We start from the raw sequence: 22,327 nt of genomic DNA, 5'->3' as shown, positions 1-22,327 counted from the left end.
TGTGTATCAGATTCCGTTTGCCTACTTTTTGTTTTATTTAATGTATATTTAGGGGACTATGGGTTTATTTATAAGTTAATTTTAAATTATGTATTTTTTTATATGTGTGTAACTGTTTGTCCCTCAATAAAATAAAATAATATAAAATAAAATAAAAATTATTACATTTTATTATTTCGCATAGCTTCCAAGAAAAAGGAGTTTAACAGAGAGTCGGTCGAGATACAATAACGCTATAAATGTCCTATTTCCACTACATCGCGAGAAGTATGCTTTACATTTTTAACAATTGCGAGATCTTGTACTCGTAACAGGCCTTCCATACTATACGTAGTACTCCATACATACTATACATACTATACGTAGGTACGTATAGTGCTGGCGGATGTCTCGGGATTCTCCCTCCACTGAAACTCGTTCTACGGTCTCGCTACTTTCGACTTTACTTTAAAAATGAAAATAACACTTTAATGGTATGGTAACTTTAGTGGTATGGCCACATATTTAAAAATTTAATTTTTATTGTCTGCCGCCAATAAACGCTTGTATGATAGCTATATTAAAAAATGGCGAAAAATATTATCAAACACCCATAGAGGCCCCCGCATGACAATTCGTTTAGAGCAATTTTTTTCTGCCGCCAACCAACTCTTATTTGGCGGCCATATTAGAAAATAGCGAAAAACCAATTTTGATCACAAATTTTCATCAGGCACTCCTAGAGGCTTCTGCTTGCTAATTTTCAGCCGAATCAAAGCAAGTCTTTTTCGGCAGCCATCTTTAACGAAATAAACGGCATTAAAACGCTTACTTGGCAGCCATATTAAACAATGGTGAAAAATCCTTTTGACTCCAAATTATGATTAAGGTCTCCTAGAGACTCGCGAGCTCGCCAATTTTCAGCCGGATCGAAGCAAGTTTTATTTCGGCCGCCATTTTGAATTCGCTATATTGATTTTTGTGACACGGGCAGTTGACCACTGTTGCCCTCCATGACATTCCTTCCAGCACCTCCTACTCATTTCTAACTATCTCTGTGATAAAACTCTGAAATTTAAATGGCAGCCATCTTGTTTATTTGAATATCGAACATTTTTTTACTTCCAACTGAAATTGCCTAGGGTATCTCATAAAAGTGCACAAATATCCCCTCCATATATCTGTGACAGTTGACAGTTTTTGCAGGCCGTTGATCACTCTGTAATACAAATAATCAAATACGAGATGACCTGAATGTGGCAAACATTCAGGTCATCTCGTATTTGATTCTTTGCTTTGGAACTTATTCGCGTACAACAGTATAAATATCTTTTTTCCACCATATCGGGTGTAAGTTAAGTGTAAGTTTGCGTTGTATTTTTACCAGTTTTAGCTATAAACATACGTATAAGTATAAACTGCCTCCATGGCCGAACGGTTACCATGCCGGACTGCCATGCAGAGGTCCTGGGTTCAATTCCCAGGCCGGGAGAAATATGTGTATGACCTTCATTTATTTCTCTCGTGAGTTTTGTATAATTTGTGGTTGTCTATGTGTGTGTCCATGGCACCCACGACACAGGGTTTCCCTAGTGCGGGGCTATGTTGAGTGTGTGCATTATTATTATTATTATGCACAGTATAGTGGTTCAAATTTTGTACATGCACATATGTTAAGTTTGAGGAGAAAATTAATACTTTACTATTGTTTACTATTATAAGCAAAAATCAGACAAAAAGCTATTGCAAAAACGTTTGAGGTCACCGTTTTTTTAATTTATGATACGTAATATGTTTAAACTCTGTCTATTCAAACCATTTAAAACCTTAAAACCACGGACTAGTATTTATGTGGTGTGTGCTTAAAACAATGTATTAAGAGCGTATTTACCAATATCACGATGATTTCGGAGTACTGTCGCACTTTCAAAACAATACGTCATGACCGGTCACTAAACGAAAACCTCGGTTCCTCAAATCTAAACTTATTTTCATGAACTTTAAATACCATTTCCCGTAAGTTTTTTTTTTTCGTTTAGTGACGGCATGGATTTCAATGTGCGCTATTTATTTACTATTAGGCGCTCTCTTGTTTTGTTGGTCTTATCAAATAATTGTAAAACACTAGATTAAGGACTCGAATAACATTTGATTATTGATGTTCGTTGCCATACCTCAATAACATCGCTAGGATTTCGATGTACAGACAACAATAATCATCTGGTCAAGAAGTTTTTAGAGGAAAGTAGATTAATTGCACTTGAGTGTTAATTTGTACTGTCATAAAAATGTATATGTCCTGACGTTTTTTAGTGACCCCAATTAAGTAAAAAAAATATATTTAAATGTAAAATCTGGAGACTTTTTGTGTAAAAACATAAAATATTCGTATAAGAAGAAAATTGCAATATAATAGTCCCCGGTAAAAATCAGTAAAAATCTAAATATTGCATGAATATTTCATAATTTGAATAATAACAGTTGAGGCGGTGATATTTTTGCAACATATGTGTAAACAGTAATTTATTGTAAATAGAACAACAAAATCATCACCTTGGGGACAGCAGTTGGTCCAATTTTGAATATTTTTATGTAGTTTTCTCGTTGTCGCATTGAATACACGTTGAGTTTTTGGCTACATTCATTGTAAATTATCATAATGCCTATGAATCCCTTAAGTACGCAACTCTTAAGCACTTGAAAGGTTTTTCATGCAATGTAAGTGTGAGCACGGGTTCAGTTGTTTATTATTAGTACCGACCACGTATCTACTAAGTGCACTAGACAACAGACGTATGTATTAAAGCCAAACCTTTTTGTTATATTTTGTGTCCACAGGTTTGTTTCTACATCACTTAAATCCAGTGGTGTTGACTTTAATAGACTTTTATTAACGACTCATGTCAGACAGATCTTGGAATTTTGACAGTTTCTGAAATACTACACTGAATCATATGTACCGTACGCTCATCCACTTTTAACCCTCTTTGCAAAAAGAAGGCTCGCTTGAAGCCTTTGTCTACACAAAGGCTTCAAGCGACCTATATATAGCTACCTATATAGCTACCTATATTGTCTGTTTGTAGTATCAAGCCAAAGCGATTTTTTTTTAATTTGAACACTGTAGCTGTTTAAGGGCATATTTTTCATCGTATCATTGTTTCCCAGTTAGTGTAGGGATGTCAACAATACTATGGTCATTTATTTAATCCCTTCAGCAAAACTTAGAACTTAGTTTGCTGCTAAGGATAAAATAATACAAAGAAATTCCGCAACGCATCCCAAACTGCTGACTTGTATCGCGATACACTTCTTGTACATCTCCTTAGATCGGGTGGGCAGACAACTATGGATTTCAAAAGACAGTGATCGGATGTCCCTAATGGGGATGAGACTGATAATTGATATAGGTCTAGAACGATTTTAGGGATTAGTCGACATAGGACCTATTCGCAAAACAGCATACTCTTAAAAAATGTTTTGTTTGCCAAATGACCTATTCTTAAAACGGCCTGTTCGTAGAATGACCTATTCTTATAATGGCATGATAGTAGAATGACTTATTCTTAAAAAGACCTGACCGCCAAATGCCTTCTTTTAGTAGTGTAATTAGTACACCCACGGAATTATGTGGTCTGTGAGTACACCATAACATTATTTAAAATTTTATTATAAATTTGCAAGGAGTATAAATTCGAACTTCGAACAACGTTCGAAAATTTCGAACGCCAATTTTAATTTTAACAGCACTTCATTGTCAACGTATTTTGACATTTAAATTTGAAGAAAATATTCCGCTCTAAGGATGGCATACTATGGGATGAACCCGGCTTCGCGCATTTTCCGGTAACCGAAAACTTAGCAAAAAGATGTAATTAAACGAACTTTTGAGGTCGGTAAACGGGATCAATACTGAGGTACCCTCTTTCCAACAAAAAAAGAATCATCGAAATTTGTTCACAAATGCCGGTAACATGCATACAAAAAAAATACAGTCCATTTGAGAACCACCTTCTTTTTTTAAGTCGGTTAAAAAGTAACTAAAATGGTCACTCTCATTCATTCACATATCATTACTTAAACTGATTACTGCAATCATCGTGAGTAATAGGCTCAGATGGAAAGAAGTTTCTTGATTTAGTAGCAGTAGAACTCCTTGTGAAAGAGTTCGTCCAGGGTAGTACTCCCACCTTACCTATTTCTGCCGCCAAGCAGTAATATCATCATTACTGTGTTCCGGTTTCGAAGGGTAAGGGTGCTGGTTGGTGAAATTACAGGCACATGAGACGTATCAACTTATGTCTCAGGGTGACGGGCGCAGTGGCAGTGCCCCTTTAAAGCTCTGAGTCGCACTGCTACTGTTATTCAATTCAATTCAATTCAAATATTTATTTCAGATAAAATCCATATAGAGTTAGTAAACCAAACAAGTTAAGAACTAGTGTTAGTATTAATATTAATATAATTTAAAAGACTACTTATACATTTAAGATAGTATGGAGTTCTATCCACCTACGCAGGAGTGGCGAGTCCCACCGATCTTTAAACACACACAGGATGCCGTTGGAGCTATCACGGAGGCGCCTTAGCGCAGATGCACACCTTTTGCCCATGATGGCCATGAAACCGTCCATCTGAGCCTCGGCAAACATCCCCGATGCACTACACCTCCACGGAAGCCCCATCAGCACCCTGAATGCGTTATTATATTGAACACGCAAATCGCTGAATGTCCGCCCCGAATACGCGACCCACAGACTGCACGTGTACAGCACTTGACAGTAGGCTTTAAATAGTGTAATTTTTACTTGTTTAGTACAACATGCAAATCTGCGAGCCAACATATTACAGCGAACAGCCAGCGACCTGCGCTCCCTCTCTATGTCACAATTGTCATTGAGATTCTCCGTGACCCAATGACCCAAATATTTAAATTTCGACACCCTGGACAAAACTGTACCACACAGTGACACTTCTGGTAGTTGTGTATAGTTCATACCAGCAACCTTAAACACCATGAACTCACTTTTCTTGGCATTATACTTGAGTCCGTGAGCCACAGCGTACGCCTCACAAGTGCGTAACAGCTTCCTTAGACCACCCATTGATGGACTCAGCAGCACCATGTCGTCAGCATAACTTATATTATTGATGCAAACACCATCGATATGACAGCCCACCATTACCGCCGTTATGGACAGGCGTGTATCTTACCATCAGGGACACAACTTGTTCGTCCCGTCACTTGATATTATAAAAAAAACAATATAAATTAGTGAATTGACAAACAAATAGAAAATGAGGAGTTTCAAGAATAAGTCTTTTTAAGAATACGTCCTTTTAAGAATAAGTCTTTGTATGAATATGTGTTAAGTAGAATAGGGTACTTCCCGAATAAGGCATTTCCGAATGAGGCCTACCACGATTACGTATTTTTACGACGTAGGTATAGGTCATTTTGCGAATACGTCCTATCGACCTATGTCGACTAATCCGATTTCAGGAGTACTTTCATGTCCGGTGCCATTTTTAATTCGGCTACTCGATTTTTGTCACAGACAGTGCGCACGCTTCTCATACATTTTTGTACCCATGTCGTCTCGTTTTGGGAAAATATGACATAGCGAGTGAGTCATTCTGATGTGCGTGTGCTATGCAGCGATGAAGATTACCCAAACGGGTTGCCAGATTTACGTGACTGGCTTCAGTCTGTCCAGTCACAGTTTCAACAACTGCTAACGGGTATCCACATACCAAACGAGACATTTTGACTTAGGTTTTGTTCGTTTTTGTTAACCCAATTTTCGACCACCGTCTAAATAACCAAATAACTAACACACATCTAATCATTACAAAAATAAGGTAAGCCCCATCCTGCTGACACACTGTCTAGCACTGCAATTAGTTGTATTGTTGTTGTAATTATTTGCCATAATCACTATGTGGTCTGTGGCCATAATGGTGACGCGCTCACGCGTGATGCTACGGGTAGTATTTTATTGTTTAAATTGAAGTAGTTCAGAAGTCTTCCGTGTTCGATACCCTTACTATACAACTATAATAATATTATAATTTTGCACATAACTTATGGTAAAAATACAAATATGGCATTTATTTTTTAAATCTTACAGACGTAAAGTTTCTGTGCTGTTAGAGGTGTACAATATCCTTATTTTACAGTACAGGGCGAAATGAATTTAAAGGTAAATAATATTTTATAACTTGGGGAGCCAGCAAATCACAACAAATACGTAATTTATTTTTTTCTGGGAAAATCCGACAGTGTCCTAAATTTATTTACACCAGGTTATAAGGCGAATTTTTTTTCACCATGAGGCGAAGTCGTGAAAATTGTTTTCATCAAATCAAATACTTGTAAACACCTTGATTACAAACTCGAATTGATTTCATATCATAATAACAAAGTTATATAATTGAATGATAAAATTATGCATCGTATTCCCGTTTAGAAAATAATACGTCCCTCTTTCGCATGCCTATCGATTACCTGTCTCACACAAGTTTACAAGGGTGGAAACAAATAGAGGCATGTTATTGAGCATTCAAAGAATAGACCTTTGGAAAGAAATATTTTTGAACTTATCTGCAATAGATTAGACATATCAAGCGCACAGTAAAAATATACAGTGAGTAAATTAATAATATATACTTGAATCTACGATGAAATAACGCTTTGGTTGAAAAGATAGTCATTACGATGTGGGGACAACATTATATTATTTGTGCAGACTGAATTTCCCGCTTTATTATTGTCCTATTATGGAAATCATAATATTATAACTTAGTTACCCATAATTTGCGCTAACACAAGAGCACAGAGGAAACTACCTCCAATACTACAAAGTCAATTGACGCTTACAAAGCCCGAATCTTAGGCTGTTACTAAACGGACTGCATGCGCGAAGTCCATAAGTAAAACTGCATGCAGGCGACACTGCCGTCAAACAGTTATCGCCCCGCGACTATTTTAGGAAATCAGTGTATTTTTTACTTTTTATTAGGGAAATAATAGTACATTATCAGGAAGTAAGGGATTGCTGGACGAGAATGAGTTACTTGTATTAATATGAGTCAAGCAATCCCCGTTTCGACCGAGTCATATATAGTGCTTTTCTCAAGCAATGCGAGGAAATAATAAGACTAAAAAGAGGAAGGTATAATAGAAAACGTAAAAAAATATTCAGAATTAATATTAAACGTTATTGTTGTTCTATTGTTAGTCTGCTGAACTTCAGATGATGTGGTTGAATGTGTCTCCATTACTGTATTTTCGTTATCATTCTTCTCACTAGAACTCATTTTAGCGACGGAAATACAAAAAAAGATGAAAAAACGGAAAAGAATACCAAAGCACTTTATTTTAGCGCCTTATTTTAAGTAAGTGGTACAGCCAGGCATTTTTAATCCTCACAAATTACGGACACTTGGGAGATGGCTGTAAGAGTTTTCCTTCTGCCTGTTTACTTATTACCTTAGCTAGATAGTAGATTAAAAGTTTAGGGTATACGGACAGTAAAGGATTTTCATACTTACTTTGCAGGCCTTGGCCCGGAGGTAGTCGTAAGGTCCGTAAATGACAAACTTACCATGTTCGTTTTTTGAAAGTAATGCAAACATTTCCGAATATGTTTGTGAAAACATAATTATCGCCATCAAAATCCTCAATAACTAACAAATTAATTTTAAGAATTGTACAATTGACATAAATTCGTCGAGAACTTGCCTAAACTTCTCAAGTAATCGTTACATTACTTGAGGGTTTGATATTTTGCCGTTACTACTAAAGATCAAGTTATTTCAGACACAAAAAAATCATATAATCTTTCTTAACAATGTCAACTGCTACTTTTGATTCTTAGACTGTCTATCGTTCACATCGACTTCGGCTTGCATTGCACGCATTAACTGTAGACGAGACCACGTGTTGGCAGCCTTAGACTGCGTACCGTTAGGTAACTAGCTGTATTTCGCGAAATATCAAATTCCGATGACATAGTCGATCATTTTACATCATGAGCGCTTTTACTTTCACTATTAATTTAAGTTAGTTAACGCTTTGATAATTTAATAGGCCTAGGGGATATAATTTTCCCTGGGCCCATAACACAAAATAAAAATAATTTATAAATAAATATATTAATAATCATATATAAATAAATTTATAGAGTAACCAAGTTTAGTTACTTTGAGTAGATTATAAAATAAATACAACTTACATAGTGTGTATATATAGAAAAAATGAAGGTAATTTAAGACAGACTTTAAACAAAAAAAATTTTTTTCTTTTGTTCAGTAACTTTACTTTTTTATTTTAAGCGAAAAAAAAAAATTTTTAGATATCAGTTGTTTTGCTAAAATGTAGCATTTATATTATGGATGTGCACTAAACTCGTTAAATCTTAATAAATAAATAATAACCCCAACAATTACTACAATGCAATTGAAAAGTATCTCTAGATTAAAGCTTAAAAAAGACTGTTTTCTAAATTGGTTCTGATCTGGGTATTAAAATACAGGGAACTCCCTATTTTGAGACCAGGTAATTGGTGTAGTTGTCTGGCACATAATAAATAAAAAATAATCTATGCCCAGAAGTGGGATGTACATATCTGGAAGGGAGGATCACACTGCTGGGCATAGGTTAATTGATATATTATTGTAACAGCAACTTAACAAACATTTATATTTGATAAGTTGCTGTTATTTTCAACACAAAGAAACATTTTATTACTTATATTCAATTAATTTAAAAAAAACATTACAATTATTTAGAAATTTGCAATATTTCTGTTGAGAATTATTTAGAACCTTCTAATATTTCTGTTGGTAAGTTTGTTATTGGGATTTTTAAGAAGTGTACTAAACTGAATAAATTCTGAACAGAACTAAATCCCTTCATTTGTGGAGTGGTCCCCAGCGGACCACGGATTTTATTCAAGTTTTCGTTTAAAAAAAAAGCATATTGCAACAGGTTGAGGATAGCACAGACTATCTAATAAGCTATAATTTGAAATAAATAAATTTTAAGAAGCACACTCTTGCAATGTTCAAGAACATGCACTATTTTGTTTCAAAAATTAAACATTTTTTTTTTTAATTTAAGGAACTATAGGGTTTTTGTGTTTTATCATATTTGTAAAGAACTAAAAATACAAAGAATTCTGCTAGAGACCCTAATAGTTCAAAAATTTAAAATATGTAAACACGATTGGCTGTAGCCGAACGGTCACCATGCCGGATTGCAATGCAGAGGTCCCAGGTTTGACTCCCGGGCCGGAAGAAATAATTTGTGGTTGTCTGTGTGTAGCCATGGCACCCGCGACACGGGGTGTCCCTAGTGCAGGGCCATGTTGTGTGCATTATTTATTATATTATTATATGTTATTATTATTAAAGATAGTAAGCATAAACAGCTCTTTTTAAACTGAAAAATGCTATAGTTTCACGTGGAAATGTGTACAATATTCTTCTCGGCTTTGAGCTTAAAATATACTTAATAATAAGTATTTACAAAGTAATCGTCATTTTACTAAGGCTAGGGTTCCTAAAACCAAACAGTGTGTGTAAGTCCACAGCAGACCTGACACACATGCTACTTTATGCCATTTTCTATAATGATGACATAACACAATATGTAAGTATCTTGATAATACATACATAAACACATCATTATACTTCTAATCTGAGAAGTGTTATTACAAAATATTACATTGTTACTGTTAAAAGATAAAATCTTACTGGAAATTGTTATTGCAACTATTCCTATTATAAGAGACAGAGTTGCCCCAATATTATGTTCATTATATTTATATTTGTCCAATAAACATTTAATTGAAAAATGCTGATCAAATATACAATGTTAAGTAGAATGCAATAACGCAACTTATTATAATATATAACTAACTTAGGTAACAAATTCAAAGTTACTTAAAATTGTTACCCAAGGTTTGTTAGCAATGTGTTGCACCCCTCATGGAAGAATGGCATAAGTGGAATTACATCAAACATGTTTATTGCTTCATTTGATATAATTAATATTTTTCTGTATCTAATCTCCAATTGGAGAGGATGTGGGTAAAATTTTTCTATATCTAATGGAGCAATAAATATGTTTGATGTAATGAAAACTTATGCCATTCTTCCATGTGGGGTGCGATGTATTGATGGAAGCTACAGAGAGAGTTCTTCAATATACACAATAAACTATGGTTCAAATGTCATTAATTTGCAAAAAGTTCAATGTGAATGACGCTACAGAAAAGCTTAATACTTTGCAATTCTACTTAAATTTTTAGAGAGCTAAAATGCTTTGTGACAAATACAGCTTCATTAGAAGAATGCGTGCCAACTTTTCAAGAGGCCCTACAATAGATTCCCCAATTTACAATATTTTCATTTCATTTCATAAAATTCATGTGTATATTAGTCTACAAATTATCACTTGCTGAGTGGTGAAGGAATGTATTATGCCATACGCTAACTAAAATAATTTTTTGAGATGTCATAAAAAACCATAACCCAGTTTTAGAATATTGAAATTGTTTAATGATATTACAGCTATGCACAGTTAGAGTAAGTTCTGATAAGTCAAACAAGTTAACTAATTTTAACTGTTTTTAAAAGAGAATTTTGTGCTCTGTTTTTTGCTATTTTACTTACCTGCGTTTTAGTTAGTGGACGGCAGTATTGTGATAAAACCTGCATGGAACAGGTTAACTCAGGTATTCAAAATCATTTGGAGTACCCAACCTCTGTTGGGTCAGCTTGGTGGATTATGACATAAAACCCTCATTAGAGGATATCCATGTCCAGGATATAAAGGCTAATGATAAAAACTTTGTGTTAATTTATTTGTAGCCCGATAAGAACATTTAATTTAACAAAAATACTAATTATGATCACGATGACCACGTACCCTAGACCAATAGCCCGATGACATGTGGTGATACGGTAGCCGCCAGCTGATTGGCCTTCAAGCTACGAGTATGATCAGTGCAACCCCAACATAATGCAAACCAAGTTTATACATGTAACAAATATAGATTATTACTTACTGAGCATCATTTGATGTACTAGATACGTTAAGGTAATTGTCCATTCAGTGGTACAACGCATGGAAACTTCACGAAGTATTGCACTTATTTGCAGGTCTATAAACACTTGCTCTACGATTGGATGGCGAGGCACACTTTAATTCGGTACGTCACGCTTCGAAAATCAGGCACTGTATGGTAACAGGTAAATGATTATAAATCGCGAATATGGCACATATAAAAAACGTTCTCTAATTTATATAATAAAGTGCGACAACAACAAACTGCTCACTCAAGAATAAGTTTACAAACGTCAAATCAAAAGTTAGCGAAACGTCAAATAGCCTTTATTTTCGTTCGGAAATGTACTCATGAGAGTTGCGTCTAAAAATAAAAAATAAATAAGCGGTAAAGTACGCGCGTGCTGTCCGATGTGTCTATAAGAATTGTTGCCTAGCGTCTGGGTCAATTTTGTTCCAGGTACGGGTATGTATGTTATACAATTGTTACATATAGGATTGGGTCGGCTATTGTCATGGTAAGAGTGCGACGACTACGGGCGTCGTCCACCATAGTAATCTAGGGTCATATTCCAGAACTCTACTCAATATTCAAGTCAGGACTTGAGTATTGCAGAATGAAAGAAAATCATATGCAAGTCCTTGTCATTAGGGTCGTATTTCGTACTCAAGTCTGCTCAAATCCTGACTTGAGCATTGAGTAGTCCTGGAATACAAATTACACATGTGTGGGAACACATCCACGACGGTTTTTTTTTTCAGGACTCCGACGTTGGCCGCTAATGACTTGACTGCGCCACGGGATGTATGGGCGAGCTGAAGGCTCTTCCGTAATCTCCTCGTCAATGTGTAGCATACATCGAGTATATAACCAGAAATAAAGACGAAATAAGGGCCATATATTTCTGTAACACATTAGCGATACAGCTCTTATAAATATCAATTCTCGTTTGCACTGAAATATAGACAGGCCAACTACTGACCTGTGTGTACGTCTCCGCATATTCCAAAAAATATTCTGTATTTATTGTAATAAAGATAATATCTCTAACAATGCCGTGCTGTTCTATTCGATGGCGTGGGAAAAACAGCAAAACATCTAATTACAAAATAAACGGAATCATATTTCATCGGTAATTAAATATGTAAATTTCGTCCATTAAAGCTCAAATTAACTGGTCGATTTGAAGTGAAATAGTTGACGACACCCGTCAATTGTTTCGAACTTGGGCTAGCCAATCGGATCGCAGTTGTCACAGTAATAATGACAGAATAGTTTTCAAACAAATTAAATGACATAACGTTTAATTTGTTTGAAAACTATTCTGTCATTAACAAATTAAATGACATTACGTTTTTCAGAAGCTCCTACCGTTATAAACACCTTGTCATCTCCTGACAGTATGAATGCCCCCTTCTCTTTTGAAGAACTAAGCTGTGCTTTGGACCATTTAAGGGATTCGGCGCCGGGTGCGGACGGCATTCCCTATTCGTTTATTACCAGGTCCTCTAATCCTACCAAAATTTTTTTTTTGAATATTATAAACACAATTTTTGAATCTGGCATAGTCCCTATTTCATGGAAATCCCAAATTATCATTCCAATCATAAAACCTGGGAAAGACCCATCTAATGCAAACTCGTATCGACCTATCGCCCTATCATCTGTTTTAGCTAAAATCATGGAACACCTAATAAAAAACCGTCTGGAATGGATAGTAGAGAGCAAAGGATTGTTACCCAGAAGCCAGTTTGGCTTCCGAAAAGGCATGGGCACTATGGACAGCCTAAGCATTTTTTCATCAGATGTTCGACTAGCCCTCTCCGAGGGAAAACACGTCATAGGTGTGTTCTTAGACATAACATCAGCTTATGATAACGTGAACCTTCCACTACTCTGGCAGAAGATGCTCAATCTGTGTATTCCTGTGAAGATGATCAATGTCATTTACAACATGTTTATGGGTCGCTCTATCGCAGTGCGTGTTAACGGTTCCACAACCCCCTCCCGTATGGTCTGGAACGGCTTGCCTCAAGGTTCCGTTCTTAGCCCTCTCCTTTTCAGCTTGTACACGTCTGACCTCGGCACTTCAGTCAATTGCTTCTGCAAAATCTTGCAATATGCAGACGATATCGCCCTGTACGCTTGTTCCAAATCTTTTTCAGATACTGAAAGACGCCTCAACTCTGCCCTTTTTTACCTAGACTCTTGGCTTACCAATCACGGCCTCTCTCTTTCAGCTAACAAAAGCACAGCTGTCGTTTTTTCCCGCAAGAGACGCCTCCCTGAAACTGAAATACATGTTAATGGGGAAATCATAGAACTGAGGGAAAAAGTAAAATTTTTAGGCATTATTCTGGACTCAAAATTATCTGGCATCCATCACCTCAACTATATTTGTCAAAAAGCTGAAAAAAGCATAAATGTCCTACGTGCACTTTCTGGTGTTCGTTGGGGATCACATCCGTATAACCAAAAGCTCCTGTACAACGCAATCATTAGAAGTCATTTTGATTATGGCGGCTTCCTTCTGGAACCATGCAACAAAATAGCCCTGGCTAAGATGGACAGAATCCAGGCAAGATGCCTGAGAATAATCACAGGTACCATGAAATCCTCACCAACAAACGCTCTTCAAGTCGAATGTCTGGAGCCCCCTCTACATCTACGTAGACAATTCCTTGCTAATAGATTCCTCTTCAAGATCTTTCAATATTCTTCTCACCCTTTGCTTCCCGTATTGCAATCCTTGTCGGAGATTATCCCTTCCTCCAATTATTGGTCACACAAGAAACCCCCCCTTCTTATCAACAGTTTTAACAAAATTTCCAATCTCCCATTCCCTATTTACCAAAATTATATGAACCCGTTGTTTGAAACTGATTTTAAATGTTTAACGTTTCGCCCAACAGTCTATCTTAGTTTTGGCATCATGAAAGATACCCCTGGAGCAAACCAAGTCTTCAACGATATAGTTGAGAGAGAATGGCATGACTGGACTACTGTTTTTACCGACGCTTCAAAATTACACGAACATGGCGACTTGGGAGCCGCGGTTTGGTTCCCCAAGTTCAATGTCGTACTCAGTTTTAAATCCCCCTATCTGAATTCGGTCTTTTCGGGAGAGGCAATTGCAATACTCGAAGCCATTTTATATATTGAGTCCCATAAAATTAATAAATGTTTGGTTTTCTCAGACTCACTAAGTTGCCTCCAAGACATTATTAAGCTACCGTTTCATTCCAAAGACAATTTCTCCATCACCCTCCAAATTAAGGAAGCTCTGTACCGATGTCATTGTGCGGGAATTGAGGTAACTCTGGCCTGGATTCCCGGTCACAGTGGGATTAGTGGCAACGAAGCAGTAGACGCCTTTGCAAAGGATGCGACAAGAATTGGCGTATGCAAATACTGTAAGTGCTTTCCCAGAGATCTGCTCGCCATGACCAAACCCCAAATGCTAGCCTCCTGGTCGGTCCTTTGGCAGGAATCACGACAAACTGTTGGTAGACACTATGGTAATCTCCAACCAAATCTACCCACTAAACCCTGGTTTTTTAAACGTCGCGATTTGCCTAAAAACATCACTTCCACTATTATTCGTTTGCGCTTAGGCCATGTTTGCACACCTGTATTTTTGCGTAAAATCAGAGTTCGAGATCACTCTCTGTGCGAGTGCGGCCTAGAAGACGGTACCTTGGAACACATTTTTTTCAATTGTCCTAATATTGCTGTTCCACTTTATAACTTACTTTCTCCAAAATTCCCCCGCCCCATTAACATAAACAACCTCTTAACTTTAGTGTTCTCCCCCCATATTGTTACTCTATGTAAATTTATCCACTTAAATAACATATATTTATAAATATTGTTTTGCTGTTTTGTTTTACATTCTCAACTGAGTACTCCCGTAGTCCAACTTACCAACACCGGTTAATGTCCTATTAGAGCTTAGCGAAAATTTTTTTTTTTTTTGTTTCGTTTTTTTTTCTTTCAACTGTGACATTGGCAAAATCATCAGTTCTCATATTGATGGAGCCATAAAAATAAAAAGTGAAGTGAAGTGACATTACGTTTATATTTCTGGTTATATACTTGAAGGTAGCATAGATTTAGTATATAGGTCATTGACCTACATATAGGTACCCTATATACTAAATCTATAGTGTGTAGGTACTGCACGGAGTGCTATAGTTTTTTTTTAATGGGACTGTATGGGGATATCCGAAACCATAGAAGATTACTAAAAGGAAACTGTAATATATAGAAACCAAGTAGAAACCATTGTCTTTTCGTGACAATTTTGACTTAATAGTTAATTTTTTGGTCAAGCGTGAGTTGTCCATATAAATGAACATTTATGAAATTTTTTTAGCGATTTTTTCATTGTATGGGACGAAAAAAATCGGGAGGAGTCGAAATTGGTCAAAATTCATAAAATGTTTTTCATACAAAATGAATAAAATTGACTATTTTTCTTAATGCTAATATTTTCAATTTTTTATAATTATGGTTTTATTGTATGGGAAAAATCGGGTTGCAGAAATTGATCAAATTTAAAAATTTGTTCATACATAGTAAAATAGGGGTTTGGAGAAATTATTAGCATAAGAATTTGCTATAATGAAAATACGATAATAGAGTAGCTATAATTAAAAAATGTGTAGGCAATGTGTAGGTGTGTAAACAATTGAATTTTAATAATTTGGCATATTTATTGACCTTAACCTTACATACAATAATAATAATCATTTAGAAAGTATTTCACATAGAATGATCGTTGACAGTCCTATTTACTTTTGTACGAAGTTGTATATAATGTACGTGCTTACCTGTGTCGTTAATAGGTATTACTACATATCATTGTGAACAGAAAAGTCTACAGTCGACAAATTTATCCCGAGGTAAGGCACAAATCGTGCGATCAAGCTATGTGAAGTTTATAAAGTTGATCCAATTTTGGCCACATAATAGCTAACTTTTAAACTACTTGGTGTTGCTTAAAATTAAAGTTAAATATTCACTAAATGGGGTTTTCAGTTTGTAGTGTTTTTGGTCTGATTATGGTACTAATTACTTAACTTTTTTTATTCTTTACTAGTAATTAGGCCTAAGTAAAACACAACAAAGTTCATGTAACATGCAACACAGTGAACCCATTTTTTCAAAAATAATTTACCGCCCAATGCGAGTTCACATCATTTAATTTTTTTGTAATTTGATTGTGTTATATTTTGAAAACTTTTTTAAGGGATTGAAGATCGCAGTTTAATTTTTTTGACTAGATAGAGTAGAAGGTACAATTTTTAAGAACAAGTACAAACAGTACAGCTATTTTTTAATATCTATCGGCAATCTTCGAGTTTCGGCTGTCGTCATAATTCTATCAGTTGCTCTTTGCACTTGGTACAGATCAGACGTACTCAATCGACTTGCAAGTATACATATCGAGTAGCTACTACTCTTTATTTTGGTTATATGGTTTCAAAGTCAGACAATATTGAAAATTTGTTATAAATGTATACTGTTACAAAAGTTACTAGTTAAGAGATTAAGGGTCGTATTCCAGAACTGTACTCAATGCTCAAGTCAGGATTTGAGCAGACTTGAGTATGATTTCAAGCACTGGAAATACGACCCTAATGGCAAGGACTTGAGTATGATTTTCAATGCTCACTGCAATGCTCAAGTCAGGATTTGAGTGTGGTTTAAAGCACTCGAAATCATACTCAAGTCCCTGCCATTAGGGTCGTATTTCCAGTGCTTGAAATCATACTCAGAGCCTGACTTGAGTAGAGTTCTAGAATACGACCCTAACTGTTGTTTCATTTGTTATTTATTTTAGAATGTGGGAGCTGCTAGCCTCACAGGCACAGCAGATAAAACGAAGCATGCACTTGTATTTTCTACATGAAACTGTAACGCGAATACGGAACTGTAAAGAAAATATTATAAAAAAACAAATCAGTTTCTTTTCTGTCACTAATAAGGGTACGAAAAAAATATCGTTTCAATTTAGACGATTTCGGCTATTGCTGGCGCAATAGCGCAACACGAATTAACTATTTTCGTTTACGTTTTATGAACTGCCTTGTTTGAAGACTTTAAAAGTGAAGGTGGTTGATTTTATAGGCTCTGGAGGCTGTCAGGAGACTATTAAGAAAGAATATTCCTTTTATAATATTGAAGTACCTCTGAGAAAATCAAAAGATGAGTGACGATGACACAAATATTATAGCAAAAAAAAAAATGCTAGTGTACATATTGACACATCTATATTAGATAAAAATGAGAATTCGAACTATTTAGTTTCAAATTCGCACTGAATTGTAAATACATTAACATTCATTTTAGTTATATAAAAAAACTAATTTAGTTCATATAACTTTCTATCATAAGATAAAGTGCAAATGTTATTTATTATAAAAAGGGCAATAGTTTTACAGCATTATTACACGTGAAAAGCAATAAAGTACGCTGTGATTCAAATTATTGTAAATCCAATAATTGCTAGACATGAAAGTCCGAAGATTGGGAAAGAAAACAGTTGTACTGTATATAGTAGCTAATATATCATGACTTGTGACTACTCTACTAAAAGTAATGTAAACTCGAAAAACCAAAAAGTGCTAATGCATGAGATTTACAAGTCGCTCTAAAGCACAAATACTATACTACAAAGGCAGTGTAAAGGCCACAAAATCAGGTACAACACAATGACTCAACACCACTTAATTGCAATAGAATTTAATTTCATTAAACCACTTTATGTAGTAGACCATTTGTTGTGTGGCCAATGTGTTGGCCATTGCCACTCGATTCTTTTTTGTGGCAGACTACACAATTCATCGGGTTAATGGATCTGGGTCAAACTAAAGGAATCGCGGTACTGAGAAACAAACAACGAAATGTACTCCGGAGGTACTACGCACTACACCCCAACCAGATCCAATTTAGAAAATTTCTCATGTGGCGCTCACTTTGCGCTTTCAGCTAGCGGTGGACACATGGCCCATGGTTGGCCTGAATCCTGATATCAATGACGACTAGCCAAGTTTCTAGTTTTACTCATTTACGTCGAGCAATGCACCAGCGAACGCTGGTTTTGGTGTTGGTGATCTAAAGGACAGAATGGCAACCAGGTAGTTTCGTCAAATAGTTTAAATTTGTCTTGGTATTCAAATTACTTTGGGTTGTTAAAAGAATGTTGGGATCAATACGATATTTGTCTGATGTGGAGTCAGTGTGTTGTGCGACGCGACGGCCAACAAATGTGTAATAATAGTAAATAAATTTGACGTTAAAAAGGGTGTTTTAGAAACTTATTTTGAATAAAATTGCGCTTGAGCTTGGGATTATAAAACAATATTATCTTTTGTTTTAAAGTTCAAATTCCTTACGTTATCTATTAATAAGTCAAGTATTCATTCAGATAATTCCTTATCTTACTTAAATCAGTATTAGTCAATAGCTTAGTCACTAATTCAATAATTTACATAGTTTAATTATTGTACAGCTAGAAAAAAGTAATAGGTAAATATTGACTGTTTAATTGCACTTTTCCTTTCTATAAGTATATGAATAATAAAATTTCTGCCCTCGTAACGAAAAAAGGCACAACATGCCTACTTTATACAGCAGTTGTGAATTTTTTCGTTCCGAGGGCAGATTTCCTTTAACTAACTTCTACATGAAGTGCGATTTTTAAATATTCTCAGGTATTGATGTCACAACAGACTTATACAGATTTACAACAAATATGTTGGTAATAACTTTGTTCTAGCCGCACAACAGTACAATTTAAAGTTAATCAATTCCATCAGAAAATACGTTTAATTTCGATCACCCGAAGAACATTAAATAGTAGCCAATAACATATAAACATTTACTTACATAATTTATTATTTAGGGAACATCTGCGAAATGCGTTTGGAATGGATAACATTACTCAAAACTATGGTAACACCCCTATTTGTATTATAGAGAGTAGAAATTACCCATGATTTTGGACGATAAATGTAATTGAGCTTTCCATAATATGTAATACCCAGACCTTGACATTAATCATGGTATAATAATGAGTTATTTGATCAATTAGCTTTCTTTGCAGGATTACAAAAAAACTAATGAATCAATCGTCTTACTTTAAGCGTCAAAACAATTTAAAATGTTAAGTAGTGATAACATTGCATTTCATAACTAAAAATGAAAATGACATAAAAACGTATACACAAGATGTTGTCGTCGGAATGGAAATTATATTTCATAAAGGCAGTAAAAAAACAACAAACGTATGCTTCCACGTAAGCTTTATAAATTTCAATACTGGAAAAAAATATTGAATTGATATAATGAATTAATACTTGAATGATTAATGCTTTTTCATTACATTAATATATAGGCTGCCATTTTAATACAATGTCATCATATGTCCAGTAAGGCTAGCACGACAGGGCGCGACTTGCGCTACAGCTACATAAATATATTACATAAATATATACAGAATAGCACTGCCGTACGCTAACTAAAACGCGGCTTAGTGACAAAATATTTTTTTGAGATGTCATAAAAAACCATATCCTAGTTTTAGAATATTGGAATTGTTTAATGATATTTCAGCTATGCATAGTTAGGGTAAGTTTTTAGTAACTGTTTTTAAAAGAGATTTTGTGCTCTATTTTTTGCTATTTAAATCGGATCTTTCACCATTTGTCACTTAGCCGCGTATTAGTTAGTAGGCGGCAGAGCAGTACCTCGCACCTTATTATCACACCAAATTTCTGGTCTCAAATTAGGGAATTTCCTGTACTGTAACTCTAACTCTAGGGCAATACCCAGAACACCCAGACCAGAGCCTACTTAGAAATATATGTTTCCTACTTTGGCCCAAATCGGGGATGGAACTCGGAGCCTCTTTGTGAAGCACCCATAGTATGAACCGCTGTGCCACCACAGATATATTATATCTACATAGACACCGCAAGTACCGCGATCCGTATGAAAACCATGCGTGGCACATTTTTTGTTCCTTCGGTTCCTCTAAGCGCTATTTAGTGGTGGGAAACCTCCTTCAGTACTAAAGCGATTGATTAAATCGAAGACGCAGACGCTGCATGTAATTCGAATAATGATTTTTCAAGTATTATTAATGTAGTATAGGAAGCGCTATTTAGTGATGGGAAACCTCCTTCAGTACTAAAGCGATTGATTAAATCGAAGACGCAGTCGCTGCACGTATTTAGAATCATTTTCAAGTAATGTAGTAAAATAATACCAGAATAAGATAATTAACTTCATATACATAATATATAAGATAATTAACACGTGTTCTAAAAAAATAGTTGTTCCGGAAAACGGAAAAAAAACATCAACAAACTTTACAGAATATTTTTATAACGTTTTCTAAGGTTTTAAGAATTATCATCTCTCTGTGTCCTAAATCGATCAGAATTATAGATTTAGTATAATACTATGATCAGATACGAGAACTGTGTTGCATCAAGTGAACATCACTAATCGTAAAATTTGACCAAAAACACGACGAAGCGGCCATATCATGAAACTAAATGCATTATACTCAAGTATCGCTCATTCGATATTCATTGCCTACTAAAAAAGGACCACAAGTGTACCGCACCAAGTAAAAGCCGTAATGTATTACGACCCACGCTCCTTGTTTTCTCGAAATTTCATTAAACATGAAAATAATTGATTTTAAAACAAATTACGCATATTCTGATTACGAAATCACATAACTGTGGAAGGAAAATCTTCTCACAGTTGAGGTGTTTTGCAGTTTCTAATGGCTCAATAAGGCATTTTTCGAGTTTTCAACTAATATTTAACTACGATAACGGCGTTCTGAAGCGTAGCAGCGGTAACTAAGCGTTTAATAGTTTACATTATGCACGCGAGGTACACATGCGGCGTCTGTTTAGAAATATGTCTGTGGGTTCCACCGAAGACCATAAGCACACCCCGTAATCCAAGCCCGATCACGCGTCGCAGGCCGAGCCCGACCCCGCCGTAGGTGGAGTACAGGGCTCATATTTGTATATGCGTGTTATTTATTGAAATTTGAGTACATTGGCGGCCAATTATTATAAAATTATTTCGTACTATTATTGTCTCAAAAAATAATATTGTAGTTGTGTTTCTATAGATACTAAAGTATTTAAATACTTTAGGCAATTAAAAAACAAACATGTGACAACCTATATTTTGGAATGTTTAAAAAAAACAGTAAAAAAGGAAATTTTATAAGCATTGATGACGAAATGGGTATGTCCATATTAAGAAAACTTTCATACTTTAGGCAAATTAACTCGCTCAATTCCGGTCACTGCTAATTATGTTCATTACAGTCATATTTTATAATTCCGTACACCTAGAACCTATATATTCTTGACCTGGGTCAAGAATATTTCTCCTGATACAACGCTTAAGCAACTTTAAAATCCAATTTATGCATTAATAAATTCTGCCGTCCTTCTCTAAAAGAACTTGCATTTTTGGTGAAATTAACTTTATACTATATATAACTGCCTCCGTGGCCGAACGGTTACCATGCCGGACTGCCACGCAGAGGTCCCAGGTTCAATTCCCGGGCCGGGAGAAATATTTGTATGACCTACATTTATTTCTCTTGTGTAATTTGTGGTTGTCTATGTGTGTGTCCATGGCACCCGCGACACAGGGTTTCCCTAGTGCGGGGCTATGTTGAGTGTGTGCGTTATTATAATATATCTGCCAAAATAAAAAAATAAATACAAAAGAATTGGCGTTGCTTATGACAAGGAGGGCAGTATTGTAATTCGTAAACCATAATAATCACGGAGACAATACCGACAGGCGCTCCAAGTGCCAGTCGCTATTCCCAGAACTAAGCGTTTTAATCAACCACGCGTCCAATTGTTTAATATTATTATTATATTCGAAAGCACCTCTGAATGTATGTTATGAATATGCCAATTTAATATTACCATTTTGTAAAACAACCGAGTGATTACTTTGAATCTTCATATCAAATTTCACATAGTTTTGAGCCTACCTGGAACCTGCTACAACAATGTTTATAACAATCTAAGGATCGTATTCCAGAACTCTGCTCAATGCTCAAGTCAGGACTTGAGTATGATTTAAAGCACTAGAAATCATACTCAAGTTCTTGTCATTAGGGTCGTGTTTCCAGTGCTTGAAATTATACTCAAGTCCTGACTTGAGCATTCAGTTCCGGTGTCATCGCCCTAGTGCATGGTCGTCTCCGCATTAAT

At 35.5% G+C, this 22,327-nt stretch overlaps 2 protein-coding genes across 2 annotated transcripts in view; both read right to left on the bottom strand.

Moving 5' to 3' along the window:
• Nucleotides 1-11,203, bottom strand: part of LOC113228134 (protein cycle) — a 96,393-nt gene extending 85,190 nt beyond the window's left edge. Inside the window, exon 1 of the mRNA XM_026461337.1 lies at nucleotides 11,055-11,203. The gene's annotated coding sequence lies outside the window, so the exon portion shown is untranslated. The remainder of the gene's footprint in view (nucleotides 1-11,054) is intronic.
• LOC113225391 (G-protein-signaling modulator 2) overlaps nucleotides 1-22,327 on the bottom strand; it is a 45,135-nt gene that overhangs the window by 3,582 nt on the left and 19,226 nt on the right. The gene's annotated exons all lie outside the window — the stretch shown is intronic.

Source organism: Hyposmocoma kahamanoa, unplaced genomic scaffold (genome assembly GCF_003589595.1).
Source record: "Hyposmocoma kahamanoa isolate Upper Pololo Valley unplaced genomic scaffold, ASM358959v1 100021, whole genome shotgun sequence".
NCBI lineage: Eukaryota > Metazoa > Arthropoda > Insecta > Lepidoptera > Cosmopterigidae > Hyposmocoma > Hyposmocoma kahamanoa.
Note: the sequence above shows the minus strand (reverse complement) of the source record. Positions and strands in the feature narration are given on the sequence as shown.